We start from the raw sequence: 24,421 nt of genomic DNA, 5'->3' as shown, positions 1-24,421 counted from the left end.
GTGATTGCACATGGAGATTAACTCACCTGTGCCCGCTCCCGCTCTCCATGGTGCTGAACGCTCCCGCGGTGCAGCATCCGGCCGGCAGTGACCCCCGCAGCAGCTGCTTCCGGGTCGGCTGTGTCGTGCATTCATGAATATGCACGACAGTAATGAGCCGGCTCAGAAGCAGAAGGCAGAACAGGCTGCAGAGAGCGCCGCTGGAGCCGGGTGAGTAAAAATGATTTTTATTTTATATGCACGTTTTTTTCTGGCACGTGTTTCACGGATCACACCACTGCGTGGTCCGTGGGACATCAGTGATGCCAGAAAAAAATGGACATGTCTCCGTGCGGCAATCACGGACACGCGGGTACGTCCCACGGAGACACTGATGTGTGAGCAGACCCATTGATTATAATGGGTCTGCGTATGTCAGTGATTCTGGTACGTAGAAAAAAAAGCACAAACGTACCAGAATCACTGACGTGTGCAACAGGCCTAAGGCTAGGCACGCACTTTGCGTTTTTACCTGCGTTTCCACTGCTTTTTTGGTCCATTTTGAGAAGCACCTTTTTCATGCCAAAAGGCATGCGTTTTGATTTCCCAGCAAAGTCTATGGAAAATGGGGATTTCTAGACCGCACTTTGCGTTTCTAAACGCTGCGTTTAATTTGTATGTTTTGTTGCAAAAACCATGCGTTCAAAGAAGGAGCATGTCAGTTGTTTTTGCCATTTTAGGTGCCTTTTGCTAACATTGAAGTCAATGAGAAATGGCAAAAACCAAGATTCCTGCAAATTTCAGCGTTTTACCTGCTTCTTCAGTGCAGAAAACATGCGTTTTGAACTTCAAAAACGCATGCTTTTTGGACATCAAAATAATGATATCATATGTCCCTTTACACACACACATAGTCCGACAAATAAAAATAAGAAATTTAATAAATTATTGCTATTTTTCCATAAATTATCAGATTACCGCTATAAATTCATTAAATTAATCTATTTTCATGTTTTTTCCTATGAATATAGATTTGATCCTTTTTTTCCAATTTTTTCAATGAGTTTGACTATTTAAACTTTATTTAGCAGTGTCTTGATGTACAAAACGCATCTATCAAAACGCAGGTAAAAAGCGCTGAAAACGCATCCAAAACGCTGTAAAAACGCATGCATTTTCAGTGCTAAATTTCTGAAAAAGGCAACGTTGGTCAAATCAGTTAGGGGAAAAGGGTGCTTCTTGAACTGCAAGTAGGTGAACGCAAAGTGCGTGCCTAGCCTTAGGGTGCGACCGCACTTTGCTTTTTACCTGCTTTTTTGCTGCTTTTTCAACTGCAGCGTTTAATGCCAAAATGGATGTGTTCTGCTTTTCAAGCATAGTCTATTGTTTTGGCCATTTGGGTTTTGCACTGCAAAGCTGAGTTTTTGCCCAAATTTCTGCCACAAAAAGGCTGCAGTTTGAACTGCATAGTGCGGTCTAGAAACCCAAATTACCATAGACTTTGCTTGAAAAGCAGAACACATCTATTTTGGCATTAAACGCTGCAGTTGAAAAAGCAGGTAAAAAGCAAAGTGTGGTCTCACCCTAAGGCCCGTTTCACACGTCAGTGAAAAACACTGACGTTTTTCACTGGCGTGTAAAACACGCACATGTCCCTCCGTGTGCCGTGAATCACGGCACACGTGGGTTGTCTAAGTGCAATCCGGGCTCCATTCTCCGTGGCCCGTGATTGCACTTAGAGATTAACTCACCTGTGCGCGCTCCCGCGGTGCAGCATCCGGCCGGTGCTGACCCCCGCAGCAGCTGCTTCCGGGTCGGCTGTGTCGTGCATCATGAATATGCGCGACAGTAATGAGCCGGCTCAGAAGCAGCAGGGAGAACAGGCTGCAGAGAGTGTCACTGGAGCCGGGTGAGTTAAAATGCTTTTTATTTTAGAAGCACGTTTTTTTCTGGCACATGGTCCGTGGGACATCAGTGATGCCAGAAAAAAATGGACATGTCTCTGTGCGGCAATCACGGACACGCGGGTACACCGCACGGAGACACGTGCAGTGAAAAATCACTGATGTGTGAGCAGACCCATTCATTATAATGGGTCTGCGTATGTCAGTGATTCTGGTACGTTTAAAAAAAAGCACAAGGCTATGTGCGCACAGTGCGTTTTTCGTGGCGTTTTTGCGCGTTTTTCGGGTGCGTTTTTGGCCTCAAAACTGCATGACTTTGCTTCCCCAGCAAAGTCTATGAGTTTTCAATTTTGCTGTCCGCACACAACTGTTTTTTTAAGCTGCGTTTTTGAGCTTGAAAAAAAAAAATGGACATGTCAATTCTTTCCTGCGTTTTTCTGCGTTTTCCCCCCATGCAATGCATTGGAAAAACGCAGCAAAACACAGAGATCAAAAACGCAGCAAAACGCAGCGAAAAACGCAGCAAAACGCGGTAAAAACGCATGCGTTTTTTGACGTGTTGTTTAGTGGCCAAAAACGCACAAAAACGCAGCGTCAAAAAAACGCAGTGTGCGAACTTAGCCCAAACGTACCAGAATCACTGACGTGTGAAAGGGGCCTTACAGAGGCATTAAGGCCTCATGCACACGCTGAGTATTTGGTGAGTTTTTTCACGCTGAGTATTTGGTGAGATTTTTACCTCAGTATTTGTAAGGCCACGTACACACGTTCAGTATTTGGGGAGATTTTTACCTCAGTATTTGTAAGGCCACGTGCACACGTTCAGTATTTGGTGAGTTTATTTTACCTCAGTATTTGTAAGGCCACGTGCACACGCTGAGTATTTGGTGAGATTTTTACCTCAGTATTTGTAAGGCCACGTACACACATTCAGTACTTGGGGAGATTTTTACCTCAGTATTTGGTGAGATTTTTACCTCAGTATTTGTAAGGCCACGTGCACACGTTCAGTATTTGGTGAGTTTATTTTACCTCAGTATTTCTAACTTGAAACTAGGAGTGGGTAAAAAATATAGAAGTGGTGCTCGAGTTTCTATGATACTTTTCCTCTGATTGTTCCACTCCTGGTTTGGGCTAAAAAAATACTGAGGTAAAAAAACTCACCAAATACTGATTGTGTCCACTTGGCCAAAAGGGGACGATTCATTAAGGCTAAGTTCATGTCCAGTAATCATCCGTAAGGCTGGCTTCACATTTGCGATTAACTCGCACGAGTACAATGTGAGAAATTCTCGCATTGCACTCGGACCAATGTTAATCAATGAGGCAGCTCCGATCTGCTATTTTTTTCTCAGTCCAAATCGGACTGAGAAGAAAATCGCAGCATGCTGCGTTTTGGTGAGTTTATCGCGCGAGCCACTCCAATGAAACTCTATTGGTGCGTGGAAAAAAACGGATATCACACAAACGGCACACACACCATCCTAGTGACATGCGTTTTTCTAAATACATTTATCGCATGTTGCAGAAAACACTGAAAATGAGTGAGGTCTGTCAATTTCTATCTCTATTTCTATCTCTGTCAGTCGGTCTGTCTCTCTCTCTGTCGGTCTCTCTCTGTCTCCCTGTCGTCGGTCTCTATCTCTCTCTGTCTGTCTATCCCTCCCTCCCCCGCATTCATACTCACCGATCCATGATTAACCTGTAAGTTAAAGAAAATATACATACACCCAAAAATTCTTTATTTGAAATAAATTACAAAAAAAAACACCCTCTTTCACCACTTTATTCAAGTCCCCAAATACCCCTCCAGGTCCGACGTAATCCACGGAGTTCCCACGACGCTTTCAGCTCTGCTACATCAAAAGCTGACAGAGAGCGGTCACAGACCACGACCGCTCTCTGTGAGCTCCCCGCAGCAACTGAAGTGAGTCGCGCTATCAGCGGTGCCGTCACTCACGTTACCCGCGCCCACAGATCTCAGCTGGAGGACTGGTGCTGTGGCCGCGGGTAACCTCAGTGACGGCACCGCTGATAGCGCAGATCACTTAAGTGACTCAGGGGATTTGCGGTCACCGGTGAGACAGAGCCGCGGGAGGACAATCAAGTCTGGTGAAGTTCATCCGACTTCATTCTGATCCCGCGGTTCTGTCTGTGTCTGCTGTCAGCGGCCATGTAGCAGAGCTGAATGGCAGATGACATAGCTGCTGAGAATAAAAACGGATAACATACGCATCAAACACGGATTGCACACGGACTACAATCAATTGAAAAATCAAAGAATCGCATTGCTGTTGCATTGCAAACGGATCAAGACTTGAACAGAGCTCATGCTACTTTCTAGCATGAGACTCGGTCCGATTTTACACTCGCAAGTGTGATTCCAGCCTTAGAATGGAGACCGCAGCAATCTGTTAGCAAAAATGTTATGCAGTCTAAATTGTCTGTTTTGAAATAATTGATATCAGCTAGATCCATTTTTTAACATGGAGTCTAAAGAAAGCTGATCCGTTAACTGATTGCTATTTATCTTGCATTAGATACTGATCCAGTAAGCAAAAAATGGATCCTTTGCAAATAAAAAAAAACCCCGAACTGCTAAATAGCAATTAGTTGACAGATCCGTTTTCCATAGACTCCAATTTTAAAAAAATGGATCCAGCTATAATCAAGTCTTCAGTCTTGGTGACCTTTACCAGCAGTCATAGCAACGCCAATCCTGCCCAGGTCCTCCCCAGCTCGGCCCATTTTGGCAATGATGCTTCAATCTGGAGTGAAAATGTCAACAGCCCAACTCCACACGGAGCCAAAAAATTTTTGAGTCCGTGTTGACACAAAACTTTTGTGTTACACCGCGTTACGTAAAAAATTTGTGTAACTACATGTTGTGCACTTCAAAGCATTTTAGGATAGTTTGCTGGCATAAAAGTGTCGCGGGCGGAGGAGGGGACGCTGCGCTCACCCATTGCTCGGGTCCGGCTGCTGCTGCTCGGTGGTGGCTCGAGCGGTGGGCCGGATCCCGGGGACTCGAGCGGCGCTCCTCCCCCGTGAGTGAAAGGGGGTGGTTTGGTTTAGGGATATTGTCCGTGACGCCACCCACGGTTGTGGTGAGGTTGTGACACCACCGCTGCTCTGGACGGGGATCCCGGGAGCGATGACAGGGAGCAGCTTGGATGTTGTTTCTCCCCTCCGTGGGTAGGGGGGTTGGTTGTCCCGGGGCCCGGTGAGGGTTAGGGATGGCAGGCGGGTTACGGGGCCTGGTGGGGTGCAGGGTCGTGGGGGCAGCGCTGTGCCCCACGACACGGTAGTACTCACTCAGCCAATGATGAAAGCATAGTCTCCGGTAAAACAAACGGCTGGATGGACGGGTCCCACAGACGGCTGCGGTGTTTTTCCCCTGACCCAGTTTAGTAGTGTAAGTCCTTTTCTGCCCCCTTCGTTTACGCTCCTCCTGTGCTCCGGTTTCCAGCTGGCTCCCCGGTTCGGTACCGGACGGGCCACTACCCTGTCACGGCTACCTACGGTTCCACCAAGACTGTCTTCCCGGCTCCCACAGACGGCCACTACCGTTTGCCTCACTGGCTACACGAGGGACCTAGGCTCCAACCTAGGCCCCAGTCTGCGTCTGCCTCTCTGCAGACCTCCTCTCTCTTCCTCTGCCTGGACTTGTCTGAGCTGGTTTTTTGCCTCAGGCCAGCTAGACTCCTCGGTGGGCGTGCCCATCTGCCTGACTCCGCCCACCCGGTGTGTCTGTCTGAACCCGAGGGAAGAAATCAGGTCTCACTGGGGATGTCTGCTGTGAACTGCTGGGGGTGGGGGTGTGTGTGTGTTGTTACCTGTGCCCCTGGCTTGTCCAGGGCGCCACATTCCCCCTTAGTAAAATGCAGACCGTCCGCGGGCTGCCCGTCCATCACCGGTTTTATTTTCACAAACTGAAAAAGAATAAAACATTTTAAAACATTTTCACACATACAATTTTTTCATAAAACTTCCCTAACGGGAGGCATATCACTTCAACCGTTGCAACAACAATACACTTTTAATAATAACAACGGAACGGGTCCTTCAGTCACCCACCCAAACAACCTGGCCCTGATGCTGCCCTAAGCAAATGGGCAGCACCCCTTGCCCCAGTCCATCACTAGGCTGCCCGGGTGGGTACTTCGCAGGCGTTGCGACCGGGCGGACTGCCGGAGCCGTCGTCATCTCCGTCGCGGCCGGGCGGACTGCCGGGGCCGTCGTCATCAGCGGTGCGGGGACCGGTAGCAGGGCGGTGACGAAGGTAAGGCCTGGGGACCCCATGTCTGGGCCCTCCCTCACAGACGCTGCGAGCTCCGCTACCGGTGACAGGGGTAGCGGGTCGGTCGGGGCGTTGGCCGCGGGCACTGAGGTTTCAGCGGTGCCGGACGGGACATCTCGCGCAGCGGTGCTCCAGGAACCAAATACTTGCAGAGTCCTAGCGTCCCTGCTTTTATAGCCGCGGGCTACATGCGGCCAGACGCCATCCGTCCCCCTTAGTCTTTTTCCGGCTCCTCCTCTACGGGGGCGGGGTTTCGGTTTTCGCGCCTCCACTACTCGGGAAGACGCTCGAGCGGGGATTTTTCGCGCCCAAAATGGCGGCTTCTCCAAATTTTCGGCCGGATACCTCCGGCGGGCACAAGGCGCACCTCTACCAAACGGCAGAGTGGTAAGATCCTGTTTGTGACGCCAAGTTGTCGCAGGCGGAGGAGGGGACGCTGCGCTCACCCACTGCTCGGGACCGGCTGCTGCTGCTGGGGCCTGGTGAGGTGCAGGGTCGCGGGGGCAGCGCTGTGCCGCACGGCACGGTGGTACTCACTCAGCCAATGATGAATGCAAAGTCTCCGGTAAAACAAACGGCTGGATGGACGGGTCCCACAGACGGCTGCGGTGTTTCTCCCCTGACCCAGTTTAGTACTGTAAGTCCTTTTCTGCCCCCTTCGTGTACGCTCCTCCTGTGCTCCGGTTTCCAGCTGGCTCCCCGGTTCGGTACCGGACGGGCCACTACCCTGTCACGGCTACCTACGGTTCCATCAAGACTGTCTTCCCGACTCCCACAGATGGCCACTACCATCTGCCTCACTGGCTACACGAGGGACCTAGGCTCCAACCTAGGCCCCAGTCTGCGTCTGCCTCTCTGCAGACCTCCTCTCTCTTCCTCTAGCTGGACTTGTCTGAGCTGGTTTTTTGCCTCAGGCCAGCTAGACTCCTCGGTGGGCGTGCCCATCTGCCTGACTCCGCCCACCCGGTGTGTCTGTCTGAACCCGAGGGAAGAAATCAGGTCTCACTGGGGATGTCTGCTGTGAACTGCTGGGGGTGGGGGTGTGTGTGTGTTGTTACCTGTGGCCCCTGGCTTGTCCAGGGCACCACAAAAGCGGTTACGAACCTTAATCTTTTCCAGTCTGAGAGATGTCCTTTACAGTCTCGCAAATAGATCAGGGCTGTGAGGAAAGGGAGCCAAATAGAAAAGGCATAAAAAACTGTCAAAGAGGTGATAGTCATCTTTGAAATTGTGCCAGGGTTTCCATCTTAGCTATTTCCTACTCCATCTTTTACATCATTTTCAGGATAGCTAGAATATATAGACAAATCGTAATAGTGATACATGAATTACATTTCTGAGCATTTTCTGAAATATCTATCTCTACTGCTTCCAACAGAACATGTATAACTCTTCTTCAAAGTATTAAAATTGATGCCTCACATCCCTAGCCTCTATATTCTCTTCAGGTACAATTTATGGAGGAAATGGAAACAATTTTTTATCTTTTCTAAGGATATTCCACCTTTCAATAAAATAAGTTATGATATTTAGTAAGGATAGATTTCCTATTCTATTCAGGTTTCTGATGTATAATTATGATTCATAAATTGTGAATAAGTGCATCAGGAACACAAGGAAAGTCAGAGCATTAGGTATAAATGTGGATCAGTGATATCTCACTAAATATAAAATCTAAAAATTCAGACTGAATCGAATATAATCCCATCATACACTTTACCCAGTCCAGTGCCACACAGGAGTATAATAATGAGGGGTATGGCAAGATGTAAAGTTCCCTCACACAGGGGATACAAAGGTTTTTTTTTCTCCTTATAGAAATGGATTTGCAAAGATTTGACCCTTCCTTCTTTCTTTTTTTTTAAATATATTTGTTAAAAATGTTCCATCATATTTTCATTGTCCATAGAATATATTGAGTACACGGAAGAAGGGCTGCCAACTTGACTATTTATTTTTTCTGGACAAGTAATCAAAAATTCACGAACAGCTAACATTTTATTGGCACATCGGAAAACCATAATAAATCCTTGTGATTAGTGATACATATCTACAACCCATAATTATAAGCTGTATAATTATCAGTATCGTCATAATAATCTGTAGAAATTTCTTCAGCTTCAAAAAAAATCACGGATGCCTTAATTTTTTTTATGGTCAGGGCAAAAATTCAACTTCCTATATAGCCAGGTCCCTTGCTTCCCATACTCAGCAGGTTTCAACCGCACATAGATAACATTTGGTAAGGTACCCATGAATACAAGCAGGTTTTAACTGCATATAGAGGTAAAATTTGGTTAGGTACCCATGCACACAAGCAGGTTTTAACCGCACATAGATAACATTTGGTTAGGTACCCATGCACACAAGCAGGTTTTAACTGCATATAGAGGTAACATTTGGTTAGGGACCCCATAAATAAGATTACCGTAAAGTTGGGTATGAGGCAGTAATGAAATGATCAATACATTAGCTAAATATCTCTTTTTTCAAATAATCCTCAGCAGTTATGCAATGTCACATTTAATTTTTTTCCATTTTTCATATGGCTAGTTGTATTTTTCATTCCTTATGTATCATAAAGCAGTTATGCTTGTTCATATTTCTCTGAATTTGTTGTGCAGCTTTCATTTCATATAGAAGCAAGCTGGACAGGCTGGCAGGTACTGGAGATGGACACAGGATTAACAAGACAGGAGCTCAGGACCTGACAACTAACTAAGTAGCAGACTGGAGACTGACTAACTAAAGGCGTTGCACAGACACCTCTTCTAATGTGAGGCTGTCTTAAATACACAGTGCCTCTCAGCCATAGGCTAAGAGTCATTTCCTGGAAATGGCATGCTGGCCCTTTAAGAGGAGGGCCGGTGTGCATGTGTCTTATGAGCTCTCCCGGGAACCCTGTGCGGCAAATACAGGGCCCAGAAGGGAAAGGAGGCAGCAGAGCATGTGGATGGCCCTGCTGCAGCGGGGGAGGATGCAACCCGGCCGGGTCGGTGAGTAAGTCGGCGTCTCTGCAGAGACACCGATGCTACACTTGCTTTTCTTTCATAATGGCTGAGTTTTTTAAACAGAAGACGTTTCAGGAAAACGTATGTTTTTCCTGAAGCATCTTTTTTGGCATTCTTTTGGTATTTTTTGCGGATTCTTATGTAAACTAGTGAGTGGCATCCAAATGGAAGTTGTCTGAAGAACGGTCACTTCTTTTGTCCACTTCACAGCTTTCAAGTCTAAAGAAGTTAAAAGAAGCTCAAAATGACCAAACATATATACAGTCAATCGTTCTGACAATGCTCTGCATGTGTGCATTCTATTTAGCAGCTTTAAGTGCTTTTTCAGAAGGATTTCAGGCTGAACTTGGACACGCCCGCACCGGAGCTGTGGGGTTACTCGTTACTGGGCCGCGGTTCTGTTTCTGGGATGCTGCGGTGGCGGCAAGGCCCGGTTCCGTGACTCTGGTGGTGTCAGTTAAAAGGGGGGGAAAGTAGTTATTTGTGACGCCACCTGTGGTATGTAGCAAGATAAGTGCTGCCGCTATGAGATGGGACTTCTGGGGTAGATGGTGACACCGCTTGGTTGGTATAGCTCTTCACAGGTAGAGCTGGGCGGGTGGGAGTAGTAGTTGGTTATGGCGGGGGTGCAGGGCCGGAGGCGCAGGCGAATAACGGAGTGACACAGGTATGCAGTCTCAAGGTTTTTACTCACTGTAGCAGGTTCCAAGGTAACACGACTAGTCAGTGAGCGCCTTTGGAGTGCTGGGTTCCACTGTGATGGGCTCCAGTCGATCCCAGGTAGTTCGGAGATCAAGACCGATGCACTCTTCTATTGATCCTTCCCTGGTCATCTTCCTGCGCTAACTTCTCTCTCGCCTGTCCCACACCTACGCACACAATTCCCTGAGCCGGTGTCCGCGGGCCCTGTCGGGTGGCTTGAAGCTCTATCCCTTGGCCCTATGTGGTCACCTTCCAGCGGATTCGTGTGCGAAGTTGGCTTTGGTACTAGATGTGTCCTTAGCCTCTGGTTTTACTAGCGGAGCATGTTGGTTCTTCTCCTCTAGTCTAGGGACCAGTCCCCGTTCTGCAGCCAAGTCCCTCCACTCCAATATGTTGTATGTGGAACGAGGCCAAGGGAGTATCGCGCACTTCCTGTGGGTTCTAGGACCCTTTCTGTCTTGTGCTTGGGTCGAGCTGCACCAGCTCCAGACCACGGGTCTTCTCTACTCCACTGCTCCTTTTTGACTCTCTGCTACTACAGTGTTCCCTCACTAACTAGACTGCACCCCCAGGCTTGGTCAGATTAGGGGGAGGGAGGTACCATCACCAGTGGAGGCTATACATAGCATTAATGGCACCAAGCTCTAACCCTGACCCGGTGGGGAGCTGCTAATTTTAGAGTGTTGTGTGTGCATACCGGTGGATGACCTCTTCGTTACCCAGGATGGAGCACCACACCTCTGGCTAAGATGCAGCACCTCTGTGTCAAATGAAGCCCCAGGGGTGCCACAAACTCACCTGGAAAAGACATTAAGTGCACATACCCTCATAAGCTCTCTGTTTCCCTTCACATTCAACTATGATGTGGTCTGTGGTTATAAATCAGTTCAGAGGAGCTCAGTAAAAGACAGATAAAAGTGTTACCAACTTTCTGTCAGTGGACTGACAGATTTTCAGTTAAATGAACTCTGTCAGCACAGAATGACTGTTCAAGCCAAGAACAGGCACTCGGTGCATCATGGCAAGGCTAAACACTTAAGTGCAGCTTCCCATCTACTTGTTTTCTATTTCTATGAAGCCAAAGCCATCAAAGAGGGGAGAGTAGAGACAGATGTGAAAACAAGCAAGTGAGAAGAGATATATATATATTTAAATGATTAGCCCTGCTATGATGCACAGGATGCCTGTACTTGGTATGAACAATCATTCGGTGATGACAGTCTCTTTAAAGAGAAAGTGTCAGCAGGTTCTTGCTACCTCATCCGACAGCAACATAATGTAGGCCAAGAGATCCTAAATCCAATGGTGTATCACATAGATTACTGGCTGCAGTCATTCTGAAAAAATCAAAGAATTTAGGTTCAGGAACACAGCAGGGCTGCCCCCACCCATACCAGGCTCTCAATAGAGATTGTGCATTGACAGTGAGGTGTCAATCACAGCAGGAGGCGTGTGGAGTACAGTGCCTGTTAGTTTCTAGTCCTGTAATGGTAAGAGTAATAAATTCTTTAGTTTAGGCCCCTTCACACGTCTGTGATAAAAACGCATGTTTTTCACGGTCCGTGTTGAAGGTGCGTACGGCAATCTGTGTGCCGTGAGTTTGGTACATGTGTGTTCTTCTATGTGCTATCCGTGGTCGCAAATGGGGATAAGGAACTTTTTACTCACCTGTCCCGGCGCTGCTGCTTCCAGGTACAAAAAAAGTTAAAATATTTAAAAAAAAAAAAAAAAAAAAAAAAAAAAATCAAAAAAAAAAATCAGAAAATAAAGAACAAAAAAATTTAAAAAAATATTATACTAATAAATATATTTATGTAAAACCAAAAATAAAACAACAAAAGTACAAATATCGCCGCTTCTGGAACAACCCAATCTATAAAACTGTGACACTAGTTAACCTCTTTAGTGAACACCGTAAAAAAAATTAAAAAAACAGCAAAAACTATGTAATTTAATCAAACCGCTGACAAAGAAAAGAGGAATAAAACTAGATAAAAAATACATATGAAAATAAAAATGGTATCAGTGAAAAGTCATCTTCCCCGCAAAAAAAACAAGCCACCATATAGCTGTCAGCGAAAAAAATAAAAAAAGCTATAGCCCTCAAAACACATCAATGTAAAAAAGAAATTCTATGAAAAATAGTTTCTATTGTGTAAAAGCGGCAAAACATAAATGAAACAATATAAATGTGGTAATGCTGTATTTGTATTGACCTCAAGAATGTCTTATTACGTTTACGACATGTTGAGAGAATTAAAAAAAAAACAAAACTAAACAATTCCTGAATTGCTGTTACTTCTTGATTCTGCCTTACAAAAAGCAGAATAGAAAGCGATGAAAAAAATATTAAGTTGCCCAAAATGGTACCAATTAAAACTCCTACTCTTTTGGCAAAAGACAAGCCCTCACATCACTGTCAGCAGAAAAATAAAAAGGGGAGGGGAAAACATGAAACCTATATATGAAAGCGCACAACACTGAAATATATAATCAAATATATATTTATTGGTTACTCAAACATTTTTAAAAATATAAGAAGATCAGACACAAATGGATAAAAACACACTGGCACCAAGCCGGTAGTGGATCAGAATGATTCAATAGGAAAAATAAAAATAATGGTCAGTGCTATAGGCAAGTAACATCCAGCAAAAAATACAATAGTATTGTACCAAATTATTTATAACAGATAAAGGAACACATCAATAAGCATGAATAAAGGCACTGGACATAGATATGGATGGTGTATTATAAAATGACAAGAATAGGCCTAAATAGATGAATGTCCCAGCTGAAGCATGGGAATCAATATGGTGTATCCGTCAAGGAAAGTACGTAGTAAAATGCATATGAAATAGTACAGACAGTATGATTGAAAAAAATACAAACCAGAGGCTGCCAGGCAGGAACTCAACATGCATTTCACCAGGCTTTGTAAGAGTGGCCCAGTGGGCCAGTGTATTTTTATCCATATGTGTCTGATCTCCTTACATTTTAAAAAAAATTCTGAGTAACCCATAAATATATATTTTATGATATATTCTAGTGTTGTGCGCTTTCATATATAGGTTTACAAATATCTTTATTTTGAAAAAAAAAATGTATAGTTTCATAGTAGACAAACCTAAAAAAAACTATTTATATCTGATATTGCTATAATCGTGCTGACCTGAGAAATAAAGCTGCCTTATTACTTATATGGCAAAGTGAACGGCATAAAAAAAAAAAGATAAAGCCAATTCTTCAACTGCTGTTGATTTGTTCATTCTACTTCTCAAAGATTGCTGTAAGGCTCAGCTCACATATACCCTGCGCTCTATGCTGAGCACTTACACCAGGGTGTACGTGTCAATCTCAGAAAAATGTGATTCAGACAACATTCCCAACAGAAAATTCATTGTAATGAGATAGCAAGAATCAATTTGACCTCCTGTCTAGCCGGTGATCCGGTGGTGCCCATCTCTTTATGTGTTTTTTTTAGGCATGTACAAAAGTGCATTCAGCAACAGCTTTGTGCACCTTTGAAAAGACGACACTGCTGAACAGAAGCCAAATAAAGTTTAGAGTAACTCTGCTGCTTCATTATAGTGAATGGATCCATCGGTGGTTGCACCTGAATCACAAATTTCGGAGATGTAGATAAAAAAAAATTCTAATGTTAAGTGCTCAGCAAACAGCACAGGATAAATGTGAACTGATCCAAAATGTTCTCAACCCCAAATTGCCAGCAATAGCATTCAATTCAACCCACAAAAACACAAGTCCCCACTCAGGTTCATCGTCTGTTAACGGAAATATAGGGGGGCTTCCACCTTAATGGTTGCACAAAGACTCTGAAAAAGCACTATGGCTTCCCCAAAAAGAAATCTAGCAAAATCTGCACTTCCAATTTCAAATGCCCCCCATCCTTCTGAGTAGCACAAACTAAACCAAACTGTGTCTAAACTACAGTTAGCATGCATATATTTGGCATTATTGTAGTGAGGAAGGACCGCTTAATTTACGGGGTGCGTGTTTCAGGAATGATAAGCAGGGCACAATGTACGGACACTACAACATACTGGGCATTACAAGGGCTTATTTGCAATTTTTAATTCTGTAACATTCACTGTCTTTGACTCCATGGGTGTTTTCCAGAGACAATATCATCACTACACCAGTAAATTAATTCCCAACTGGGTATAATTTCTAAAATGTAATCACTTGAAGGTATTTTTGCTGTTCTGGCACTTAGGGGCTCTGCAAATGGAGTCTGCAAACTGTTCTAGGAAAATTTGTGCTCCAAAAGTCAAATTGTGCTCCTTCCCTGGCTGGAATCGTTGCCGGACTCTATGTCATGTTTGGAAAGCCCCTGATGCGCCTTAATAGTGGAAACCCCCCACAAGCCACCACATTTTTCAAACTATACTCATCAAGGAATTTATCTAGATGTGAGGTGAGCATATTAAACCCACAGGTGATTCATAGAATTTTATAATGTTAAGCTTGCTTTTCCTGAGTACAGTTATAGCCCATGTGTGGTGAAAAACTACTATTTGGGCTCACAGCAGGGCTTGGAAGGGAAGGAGCGCCATTTTGGCTGTAATAGACTGTGACCACTATGTCACATTTGAAGATCCCCTGACATGCCAAAAAGCAGAAACCCCCCCCCCCAGAATTGAACCCATTCTGCCAACTATACCTCTCAAGGAATTTATCTAGGTGGTGTAGTGAGCAATTTTAACCCTCAGGTGATCCACAAAATTGTAAAACATTGGGCTGTGAAAATAAAAAATACAATTTTTTCCACTAAAATGTTGCTTTTGCCCCAAAGTTTTAATTTTGAAAATTGTAATATGACAAAATGGAGCATGCAGTTTGTTAAACAATATCTAGTGAGTGCAAAAATACCCAATATGTGGTCGAAGACTACTTTTGAGGTACAGTGCAAAGCTCAAAAGGGAAGGTGCATCATTTTGGACTTCAAAACTTGCTGGAATGGTTTGCGGGTGCCATGGTACATCGGCAAAACCCCAGAGATGCATCAACAGCTGTAATCCCCCACAAGTGACCCCATTTTACAAACTGCACCTCGGAATGAATACATGTAGTGGTGCAGTGAGCATATTGATGCTACAGGTGTGTTACAAAATTTTATATATTGGGCAGTGAAGAAAAAATAATTACATTTTTACCATTAATATGTTTTAACCCCAGATTTAAAATTTTCACAGGCGGAATAGGTAAAAAAGGCCACATGTGTTGCACAATTTCTTCTGAACGTGGCAATACCCCACAAGTGACTGTACAGTACTGTTTGGCCGCACCACAGGGCTCAGAAGGGAAGGAGCGCCATTTGATTTTTGGAGCACAGATTTTCCTAGAATAGTTTGTGGACTTTATTTGTAGAGCCCTTAAGTGCCAGAACCGAAGAAATTCTCTCAAGTGACCAAATTTTGGAAATTACACCCCTTTGGGAATTCATCTATGCGTGTAGCAACGATTTAGGCTCCAGAAAACACCCATGGTGTCAAATGCAATGAATGTTGCAGAAATAAAAATTGCAAATACATCTTTTTAATGCCCAGTTCATTGTAGTGCCTTTACATTGTACCTAGCTCTTGCTTCTGGAAACCTGCCCCCCTTAAACTAAGCGGGCTTCCTCACTACAACAATGCCAAACACGTGGAGGCTAACTGTGGTTTAGGCATATTGTGGTGCTCAGAAAAGAGGGGAGCATTTGAATTTGGGAGAGCAGATTTTGTTGGATTTCTTTTTAGTGGAGGGAGCCATAGGGGTTTTCGAGAGTCTTTTTGCTACTAGTAACATGGAAGCCCCCTATATTTCCGTTAAAAGATGACGGACATGAGTGGGGAGTTTTTGTGAGATGAGTTCAATGCTACTTGGGGACGATTATGGTACAAAACATTTTGGATCAGATCACATTTATCCTGTGCTCTATGCTGAGTATTTAAATTGGGGTTTCCATCTACATCTCCAAAATACGTGATTCAAGTGAAACACCTAACGGATCCATTCACTCACGAGGCAGCAGTTACTCTGGATTAGGTTTGGCTTCTGTTCAGCGGTGTCTGTCTTTTCAAGGTTTAACGAAACTGTTGATTACCACACATTTGTGTCCACCAAAAAAAAGTTTAAAAAGATGGACATTGCCACACAACAGGCCAGATGAGAGTTCAAAGTGATTCCCTTTGCCTCATTACAGTGAGTTTTGGGAATTTTGTCTGAATCACGTTTTTTAGAGATTTAGGGTATGTGCCCACAATCTGCACATGCAGAGTCTGTGCCCATGATCAGGATTTGGGGAGCTGCAGATTTTCGCCCTGCGGAGAACACTTGTGTCTCAACAAGCATAAATTGACATGTTGTGGATCGGAAAACCGCACCACATGTCAATTTATGCTGCATAGAAAAGAAGTACAGTGGGCATGGGATTTATAGAAATCCCATCCACTGTACTTGTACTGCCCAATGCAGCGTTGTGGATGCAGTGAAAACATGCTGTGTGTGAAAACACACTGCATCCAAAACACTGCTATTCCTAATCATGGGCATGCACCCTTACACATAATCCCTGGTGTAAGCGCTTAACGTAGAGTGCAGGATAAATATGAGCCACAACCATACTGCCATCTTTGGGAGGCAGAATGAACAAATCAACAGCAGTTGAAAGAATTAGCTATTTATTTATTTTTAACACCATACTGTACACCTTGTGGTAGAAGTGATTAGGCGGCTTTATTTCTTTGGTCAGTACGATTACAGCAACGATACCAACTTATAGAGCTGTGCGGCTTGTTTTTTTGCGGGACAAGATGATGTTTTCAGTGGTAACATTTTTATTTATATATGACTTTTTGATCATGATTTATTCCCCTTTTTTGTCAGCTGTATGATGAAAAGACATAGTTTTGTATTTTTTTAATATATTTTTTACTGTTCACTGAAGGGGTTAACTAGTGTGACAGTTTTATAAATCAGGTTGTTATGAATGTGGCGATACCAAATATGTGTACTTTTTTTTTTTTACACAAATATAACTATTTATTGGAACTCTTTTTGTTCTTTATTTTATGATTTATTTTATATTTATACATTTATTTATTTATTTACTTATTCCCTATACGGGACACTAACTTTCACAGCTCTGATCGCAGCTGCACTGTACTGCAATGATTGATCATTACAGTACAGTGCAGCTATCAGAGCTCCACTGTCAGAAGCTTCAGTGATTATTCTGCAGATATAATCCCTTAAGCTTCCTGTAGTCAGGGGACCCAGAGGTCATTATGACAACCTTGCGATGATCGTGCCCTTGCGATTATATTGGAGGGGAGTGCCGGCGGCGATTGCATCGAGCACAGCTCCTGTGTATCGCGATCGCCATGACGTATCTATACGTCCTTGGTCAGCAACTACTTCCCTCCCAAGAGGTCAATAGTCGTGAAAGGGTAAAAGAGAATGTAGGGGCTTGATCTGTAGCAGAGAGAAATGTGCCTATAATAACTGGTGCACACAATATGTAAAGTGATACATCGCTGGAATCGGGGTCTCTGTCCCTTGCTCATGCTGCTGTGACATTACAGTACGTACCATTAAACCTGTCGACAGATTACCTTTAAGTACAATGATACTATAAATTAGTAGTTAGTACTCTGCAATCATAGTTATCAAAGACGTCCAGTACTGACTGTATAAATACAAGTGCAGTTGGGTCTTCTGGTAGTTACTAAATGACAGCAAAAAATATTACAATTAATAAAAGGGTATTCTTATCATAGGCATTAATGTTATATACATATTATAGTCCTTTTAAGTCAGAAAAAAACAGAATTTTTAGACCCAAAATAGGAATATTAGACATTGGCACAGTGGTAAATTATATTTGCTCTAATTCTCATTGGAAATGAGTCCCATTCGGAGCTTTGGGCCCGGTATTGCTTCTATGTACAGACCTAATCAAAAATTTATTTTAGTTAAACAAAATAAATATAAAGATAAAAGTAAAATGTGGACTCACCATAGCAAATATTACTGCAAACTAGTGACAATAATCCAAGGTGCTCAGCCGATGAGTGACTTTTAGAGAATGATAAATTCTTATCAAATATGGCAAAGGATTTTGCTGTCAAATGAGTACACGAGTTCCTCCAGTTTCGAAGCAATGTAGAATCTCATACAGTGGATTTTCAGTATGACTCAGATCAAGAATCCTTAAGAAGTCTTTTATACCACTACTTTTACATAGTAGTGTAAGTCTTCTAATATTTCTGAGTATGAAGGTGAAATACCGTTTCCATGTCTGATTACACTTCTGACACTGAGTGCTTTAAAGATTTTTTTCCTTTTATATCTTGCAGGCTGATCTTCACATACAGATGTATCAGATAATGTAATACTTCATGTATACCGTTGGAAAACGAAAGAGGCCAAAAATTCTGAAGGACCAATGGTTCTTGCTGAGAAGAGAAAAATATTGGTTTCAGATTTAGGCACACACTACAGACAACCAAATAGTGATTGCATGTGAATTCTTTCTTAACAGAAAATCCCCTACAAGTTCATGTAATTAGTTTATAATGTCAATTTGGACTGACAAACTCACTTTAGGGTGTGCTCACACGAACGTGTGACTCGCACGATTATCGGATCGGATCACCTGACGCAGCTGGCTTCTCTCCTGACAGGAGCTGGTCTGCTGCATGTATTTCTATGCAGCTGAGACGCTCCTGTCCAGAGAGTGTGCGGCCATACCAGGTGATGTCGATGCGAGACTCGCTGAGTCACTCGTAAGTGTGACTCTGGCTTAAGGCAAGAGTCACACTTGTGAGTGACTCACATCTGCATCATCCGCCATGGCCGCACACTCTCCGGACAAGAGCGGGTCGGCTGCATGTATTTCTATGCAGCTGAGACGCCCCTGTTTGTACAGTGTGCGGCTGTGGCGGGTGATGCCGATGTGAAACTTGCCGAGTCACTCACAAGTGTGACATCGGCCTAAAGGTAATCTTTCACCAGGTTTTTGCTATGTAATTTGAGAGTGATGTAGGGACCGAGTAATTGATTCCAGAGGTGTCATTGCTACAGTGCTTCACCAAAAAGAAAACCTACCCCAAAAAGAAGCCCTAGCATGATTTTACAGGATATTTGGAGTATGCTTGAAATATAAGCCCTACTCCAAAAATAAGTCCTAGTTACAGTCAGGGCTGATGTAAGGGGGAGTCCAAATTCATAATTTCTCAGGGCCCCACTCGCTAAGGGACCTTTAGATGAATGTGCAGTGTGTATGGATGGATGGATGGATGGATTGATGTGAATTGTTGTTCATGGAAAAAAAATAAGACATCCCCTGAAAATAAACCATAGTCCATCTTTTGGAGCAAAAAATAATATAAGACCTTGTCTTATTTTGGGGGAAACAATGTAGAATGCTTGGTTTACGTTTGATAAATTCACTGTTTTCTCTGCTGCAGATCTACCAGTTCTTTGGATGTTGGGGTCTATATAACCCCACCCAAACTGCTGATTGGAAGCTTTATGTGTACTCGGGTTACATTGAGCAGGAGGACTACATTGCGCCAGACAACTAGTCCTTTACTTATAAACTGCTGCTGAAAAAAAACACTAATAGGGGGCTCAGTAGGTGACACATCACTGGAATAAGGGTATCTGCCCCTACCTCATTCGGTTCTTAGATTAAAAAAAAATAGCAAAAATCTGCAGATTCAATTTAAAACAAAAATGTAAAAAAAAAATGTTTTAAGAAAAACCGGATTTAAAAATTGGGCATCTTCTGATGAAACACGTTCTTTATTTTGTTATGTGCATATTTATACAGCAGATGGCTGGAACTCCTAGTTTTTGTAACCTAATTGCATTTGTTTTTAATATTTAACAAAATGTGAAGATTAGGAAAATGAAGAGTTATTGAATATATGATGAAGACATTATATATTAATAACTATGATCACACAACATACAAAATCCAGGCAGATTAGATAGGGAAGAGCACTGACAGTAGCCAGATTCATTTTTGTAAGTCATCATCTGTGTGTGCTGTAATATTGCCGAAATACTTTTTAATCACTAGAAACACTGCGCCGAGTAGGATAATAATATATTGGAAATTACATGTACAGCTTTGTCATCCAGTAAATACCACATTCTGGGCTCTGGCTCGCTGGCAAAGAATGGAGTCAGGTCACTGATAGCTGATGCCAGGTCACTAAAAGCGAGACGCAACAGCTTTTCACAGTCACAGCTCAAAGCCCACATAAACTTAGGAACAGGATGATTTCATTACAGACTAAAGAAGAGCCAAAGCGGAACACAAACAGGAAGTACACAACAGTTGGCCTGTAATTCTTAATTGGATTTTGGTGGCTAAGCTGGACTGACATTTTCTAGCTTTTACTACTAACAGATCGCCTGCTGGATGATAACCTCATTCAATTATATAATTATAAACCGTCGTCTTTGGAAATAACCATTTTATGCTCAGAATTGTCAAGAAGATCATTCTATGATAAAGTGTACAATTTCACAAGTGTGTACAAATACTGCTAACCACAATGTGTATCTGTTAATGATGAGCGAGTGCGCCTGCCACCGCTCGATACTCGAGGTGCTCGTGTATGCTCAGTACTCGGATGAGTATGATGGGTGCTCGGATGTGTCGTTTGTGAACGATCCGACACAAAGCGCTGGGTCCCTTCAATGAACGATGAGTGCCGGCACCCCAGTGAGCCGCTTACAGTCTCTGAATGGCTTTCACTTGGGGTAAGATCAACTTGCCCAGATGCTATGTGAAAAAAAAAAAAATAAAAAAATACCCATCCTTCCCCAGAAATGCTCTAAATTTGGATGGTTGGATGTGGGTGGAGAGCCAGACTGCCCATCACTAATGGTCTTCCATTATACTCGTTACTCAAGTCAACCCAATCAGAAAATCCGACCTGCTCTATTTGAGTACCGAGCACCCGAGCACTTTAGTGCTTGCTCACCATTATTTTAAAAAATCTATTTATCTACAGAACTTACAGACCTGACGTTGTCATTTAGGATTAGGAAAGATAAAACCGTGTAGTATCACAGCCAAAAAACACAAGCTCTTCCAACCAACATAAACAGCCCTGATACAATTTCATTCTACTCGACAACTTAAGAAATTATTTCAAAAAGAGAAACCGAATTACAGAACATACTTCTAATTGTAGCAGGCAACAGTGCAATAGGGTACCAGCAAAGCAGCGCAAGTCAGTTAAATGGGGTTTACCACTAATGAGATTAATCCCCAGGATAGGGAATAAAAGTTGCATTGATTTGGGCCCTAATGCTTGGAATTCCAATAATCCCTGGAATAGGTGTACCAAGACACCATTTTTCCTAGCAAGTTGCAAGTGGATGGAGTGGCATGCCATAGTCATATATGAGATTGTTTACACATGTTAATCAAGACGCCCAATTTCCTCCCTTTTCTTCATCAGGGAAAATGTAGGAGTGTAGGAGTCAGACGCACCTGATTCATTCCTAATGTATTATGACTTAAAAGCGTCTAATGAATGGTGTGCGCCACACCAGAAATCTTACTCCAGTTTAATGATTTACTGAAATAGACAAGCTGTGGCATTCCACCCCCGCCGTGCTCCCATCCCACCCCAGCTTCAACAAAATGGAAGTGAGAAAATATTGTGAAGCTTAGTTATTCCCAGTTGTGTGTATACAGTCATATGAAAAAGTTTGGGCACCCCTAGTAATGTTAACCTTTTTTCTTTATAACAATTTGGATTTTAGAAACAGCTATTTCAGTTTCATATATCTAATAACTGATGGACTGAGTAATATTTCTGGATTGAAATGAGGTTTATTGTACTAACAGAAAATGTGCAATCTGCATTTAAACAAAATTTGACCGGAGCAAAAGTATGGGCACCCTTATCAATTTCCTGATTTGAACCCTCCTAACTACTTTTTACTGACTTACTAAAGCACTAAATTGGTTTTGTAACCTTATTGAGCTTTGAACTTCATAGGCAGGTGTATCCAATCGTGAGAAAAGGTATTTAAGATGGCCACTTGCAAGTTGTTCTCTTATTTGAATCTCCTATGAAGAGTGGCATGATGGGCTCCTCAAAACAACTCTCAAATGATCTGAAAACAAAGTTTATTCAACATAGTTGTTCAGGGGAAGGATACAAAAAGTTTTCTCAGAGATTTAAACTGTCAGTTTCCACTGTGAGGAACATAGTAAGGAAATGGGAGAACACAGGTACAGTTCTTGTTAAGCCCAGAAGTGGCAGGCCAAGAAAAATATCAGAAAGGCAGGGAAGAAGAATGGTGAGAACAGTCAAGGACAATCCACAGACCACCTCCAAAGACCTGCAGCATCATCTTGCTGCAGATGGTGTCACTGTGCATCAGTCAACAATACAGTGCACTTTACACAAGGAGAAGGTGTATGGGAAAGTGATGGGAAAGAAGCCTTTTCTGCAAGCACGCCACAAACCGAGTCACCTGAGGTATGCAAAAGCACATTTGGACAAGCCAGTTACATTTTGGAAGAAGGTCCTGTGGACTGATGAAACAAAGATTTTGTTGTTTGGTCATACAAAAAGACGTTATGCATGGAGGCAAAAAAACACAGCATTCCAAGAAAAGTACTTGCTACCCACAGTAAAATCTGGTGGAGGTTCCATCATGCTGTGGGGCTGTGTGGCCAATGCCGGAACCGGGAATCTTGTTAAAGTTGAGGGTCGCATGGATTCAACTCAGTATCAGCAGATTCTTGACAATAATGTGCAAGAATCAGTGACGAAGTTGAAGTTACACAGGGGATGGATATTTCGGCAAGATAATGATCAAAAAAAACCCGCTCCAAATCTACTCAGGCATTCATGCAGAGGAACAATTACAATGTTCTGGAATGGCCATCCCAGTCCCCAGACCTGAATATCATTGAAAATCTGTGGGATGATTTGAAGCATGCTGTCCATGCTCGGCGACCATCAAACTTAACTGAACTGGAATTGTTTTGTAAACAGGAATGGTCAAATATACCCTCATCCAGGATCCAGGAACTCATTAAAAGCTACAGGAAGCGACTAGAGGCTGTTATTTTTGCAAAAGGAGGATCTACAAAATATTAATGTCACTTTTATGTTGAGGTGCCCATACTTTTGCACCAGTCACATTTTGTTTAAATGCGGATTGCACATTTTCTGTTAGTACAATAAACCTTATTTCAATCCAGAAATATTACTCAGTCCATCAGTTATTAGATATATGAAGCTGAAATAGCTGTTGCAAAAACCCAAATTGTTATAAAGAAAAAAGGTTAACATTAATAGGGGTTCACAAACTTTTTCATATGACTGTATAATTAGAATTATTATCCATATGTATAGAAAAAATTGTAGAGTAATACAAGGCAACAATATATTACCGACAGACAGCTGATTCAGTGCTAAGAGTGGTGCGGCAGCCCCAAACACTGACGCGCGTTTTGCAACAGGCGTGCTTCCTCCAGGAGTGATTAGTAACTACTCCAAGGGCTCCTTTTTATTTGGTCAGACATCCCACAATTATTAGAAAAGAGGAATCTGGTGAAAGTAATCCTAAGTCCGATACATCGCGTCCGGTCAGTGGATCACCTGACCTGCCTGGTTTCTATGGACTCGTCCGTAGTAGTATAGGAAAAGTAAGCTGATAATACTTCACATCCGGAGATCCGTCACATAGAAAGCTCAATCGCCATGGGAACATTTAAACAAATTGTCCGGTCAGCCAATCATGTGACCCGTTCAGTCTCCATGGTCTCGGTAAGTGATACAAGTGAAAGCAATGGCCGGATCATCGCATCCAACAGTCACATATCTCACCCGCTTTCCAAAGAAAACTATCAGACGGGTCAAAGATATTATCATATAGTACTCCTATTCATAATATACAAAGTGGACGTGTTTATTCGATTTACGATGTAAAATATAATAATTTTACATTAACCTTCCATTATTGAAAAATGGAAGGTTAATGTTTATTGTCCACTATTACATATTGCGATATTTGTTTTGTGGGTGCAGGCTCCCCATATCAATACCATCAGTCAATTGGGGTGGTCCATTTGGGTTTTTATGTGTTCATTGATTTTTTATTTATTAATAAAGTACTTTTGAAATTTAATATGGGCTTGCTTGTTGTTAATCGGTGCTGATATTACTTATGCATATGGCCCTCCATACTAGTTGTGGTATTGGTGTTAAAGTCTGCTTATGTCATCAAGAATCAATCACTCTATTCACTCTGTGGGTGATGCTGGTGCTGGAGATGTTAGAACCAGAAGCTCTGGACAGCATAGGCTCTGTCCACCCGCTAACGTTACATTGGCTGACACATGCAGTCTTTCTAGTCTCACAAAATGGGGGTGTGGCCTGTCCAGCTGAAGTCGTCAGCTTCTGGCTTCAGCCTATTAGAAGGCACCTCACCCCACTAAAGCCTGTGTTTTCAGACTGACGATAGATTATATC

The 24,421-nt window shown here is 43.0% G+C and overlaps 1 protein-coding gene across 2 annotated transcripts in view; it reads right to left on the bottom strand.

Moving 5' to 3' along the window:
• RASL10B (RAS like family 10 member B) overlaps window positions 1-24,421 on the bottom strand; it is a 228,585-nt gene that overhangs the window by 20,246 nt on the left and 183,918 nt on the right. For both annotated transcript variants that reach the window (XM_075336257.1, XM_075336258.1), the window contains exon 2: window positions 17,920-18,358. The gene's annotated coding sequence lies outside the window, so the exon portion shown is untranslated. The remainder of the gene's footprint in view (window positions 1-17,919; window positions 18,359-24,421) is intronic.

This window comes from Anomaloglossus baeobatrachus, chromosome 2 (genome assembly GCF_048569485.1).
Source record: "Anomaloglossus baeobatrachus isolate aAnoBae1 chromosome 2, aAnoBae1.hap1, whole genome shotgun sequence".
In the NCBI taxonomy this organism is placed as follows: Eukaryota; Metazoa; Chordata; class Amphibia; order Anura; family Aromobatidae; genus Anomaloglossus; species Anomaloglossus baeobatrachus.
This window is presented reverse-complemented; position numbering and strand designations above follow the sequence as displayed.